The sequence below is a fragment of the Sceloporus undulatus genome, chromosome 4 (assembly GCF_019175285.1).
Source record: "Sceloporus undulatus isolate JIND9_A2432 ecotype Alabama chromosome 4, SceUnd_v1.1, whole genome shotgun sequence".
In the NCBI taxonomy this organism is placed as follows: Eukaryota; Metazoa; Chordata; class Lepidosauria; order Squamata; family Phrynosomatidae; genus Sceloporus; species Sceloporus undulatus.
In genome coordinates this window covers 136,916,330-136,919,329 of record NC_056525.1, presented here as the reverse complement: position 1 = coordinate 136,919,329, position 3,000 = coordinate 136,916,330, and positions in this window count along the sequence as shown.

Genomic DNA, 3,000 nt, shown 5'->3' with positions numbered 1-3,000 from the left:
AGTCTCCTGTCGCCCAGCTTTGGTCCGCGGGGAAGCCGCAGCGGGTTCTTCTTGCGGTGCCATTATGACACCGCAATGCACCAATGGGGCAGTCGTGACGTCACAATGGCACCGTGATGTGTGGACGCTAGGTGTCCATCACGTAATGATGCCGGTGCCCATCTGTACAGGGCACCACCATTTTGACGCCCTCGCACGTGACAAGGGCACCCTATCGCACCCGTCTGGAGCCGGCCATAGTCTCTATGTAAGCTGTACCTTGCAGGTTTGGTGACTTGGGTCTCCAATTAATCAATCCTGTCCTTGCTGTCTTACAGAGATCTTGGTGGTCCTTGGCATGCCACACACCCCTGGGGATGGAGATTGGAAGTGATGTGTTACAAGTGGCAAAATCACCTCTGTAATACATTACATTTCAGAGGTAACAAAGACCAACAACATTCTTTTTGAAATTAATGCAAACATACTGTCAACTGAAGATGCTACAACTGGATTAATGAATGTAAATGACATGTTGTAGTGCCACAACAAAACTAGTAATTCCTCTATATTCATCTTATAATACTGGCCAGTCTGCTTTGACTGTGCCATGTTATTTCTTACTATTAAGACATTTTAAAAGGCAGGCTTGCCCACACAATCTCAGCAGCTGTGGGACTTGAGACAAGAGAGCAATTTGGTCAATTGAATTGTGGGAACGCCTCAATGATTGGTTGCTATTCATCCAGTAGAAGTAACTCTCTGTTTTTATTGCTGTGATGTCTGGCACTTTCTTTCTATCCTTGGGATTACATAAATATTAGAGCACTGCTGTGTACACATGTGACAGGAATGAAATGATTTCTGGATGTGAATCCTGACAAACTCTCATTTTAATGTTCTGATTTGGGTTGTACACTCAAATTTTGACATATGAATTTCAGAACTGAAATTTGTGGCCCCTTAAAAACTAACAATTTGACACGGATAAATTTTGTCCAGGTCCCAAAATTTAATGCCAAACCTGTTAGACTTTAAGTTGCTTCAAGACACTTTGTTGGTTTTACTACCACAGACTAACTGCAGGCAGATTGCTCCAACAGACTGAAGTAGTTGCCTCAGTGAAAACTAGAATTTGTCATCAAAATTACTCATTTACTTGTTTTAATTGCTTAAGTGGATAAAGTAAGCTTATTATTGAACTATATTGCTCATTGAATTGTGTTGATAAACATATTGCTAAATGTTGATAGCTGCATGCAAATAGCTGTGTGTTTTGTGTCAAATAGTGGTAACTGCTGATCACAAAATATCAGATACTCTGAAAAGATGACTTCTTTTTCAGGGCTGCTGTCAAACATACTATCCCAAGGTTGGACCCTCTGCACTCCTCCTCTGTGCCAATATCAAACTGATAGCAGAAGGGGATGTTTGGAGCATGTAGTCTTGGGGATGCCCCAGAGCAGAAAATTGCATTTCCATATAAGGAGATCCAGGTAGCTCAGCATGGGGAATCTGAAGAGCATGTAGCCAGGGTAGGTCAACTAAAATGGTAGGTGATAGACCTTGTGATCATATGTGAACAGAGATCCATGTACACTCCCCTCTGGAAGCAATACTCCTTTGTCCAGGGACATTTACACTGATTTTCCAGCCATTCTCAATTTCCTTGCTCATTCTTCCCTTCTGAAAATCCTTTCATGTCCTGATGCTGGCCCCAGGATATATTTTGCCCTATAAATATGCCTGCTCAGGCACTCTCAGTTCAACATCTCATTTGAGATAAGGTAAGCACTCTATCCGGATCTCACCTAACTCTTCAGCATAAGCTGGTCACATCACGATGCTACGGCAGTTGCTGAGCCATTTTCCACTTCACATTGTCCCCCAATTGGAGCTACACATCTGGAATTGGTACAGTATTGCCCTCTGCAACCCCTTTAAGTCGCTGTCTGTTACCACTTTTTATATCATTAGTTTTTGGATGTGTGTGTGTGACAGAGTGTCTCTGTGTGAATTGTGATTCCCTTTTGATTACAATAAAATTACATTTGGACCTGAACTCTGGAGTTCTGTTTCGCAAATCCATTATGCACAGGCTTGATCTCGCTTTAGTTGCCCAAGCCTTCTTGGTTGCTGTCATTTGAGCTAACAAAATTCCTCTATTTGAATATTAATTGTGGTTTCCCTCTCAGGATCCTTGCATTTTGAGTAACAAACATCACTGAATGCTGTAAAGTCACCAGTAGACAAATACAGATGCTTAGGATGGCATATCCAACAAACATCCAGAAATTATCAGCACAGCCTGAGAACAGAGATTACCTTTCATCTACATTTGGGAAGAACTGGGGAGATGGAAGAATTAATTTTAGCCTTAACAACTTCATTGCACATATTTAAACAACAACAACAACTTTCCCACCTGTCCTCAAGGCTCAAGGCAGGATACAACATGATAAAATACAAAATACAATTTAAAAAGAGTACAGATAGAGCCAACAATTAAAATACAATACAGTAGCCCCTGGTTATCTGCAGACTTGCCATCCGCAGATATAACCATCTGTGGATAGCAACCCCACATTGTTACTAATAGTAGTGTGTACACATAGCCATGCCACCATTAGGGACTGCCCCATTGTCCCCAGTGGCAGTGTATGCATGTGGCCATGCCACCATTAGGAAGAATAGGACTTCACCTGATGTCCCATTGTCCCTAATAGCGGCATGGCCATATGCACCCACCACCATTGGGTACAACAGGACTTGAGGTCCCACAGATTTTGGTGTCCATGGCGGGGTCCAGAATGGATCCGCTGTGGATACTGAGGTCCAACTGCACTATAAAATCATTAAAACACACTATATAATACATTCTTTAAAATATACCTATTAAAAAGTCATGATTTAAAATTGACTTGGGTAGGAATGCAAGAAGAGATGTGTCTTTAATGTTGTTTTAAATGCTGTCAGCATTTTCAGCTGTCATTTCTCTTCTAGCAGGTCATTCCACGGTCT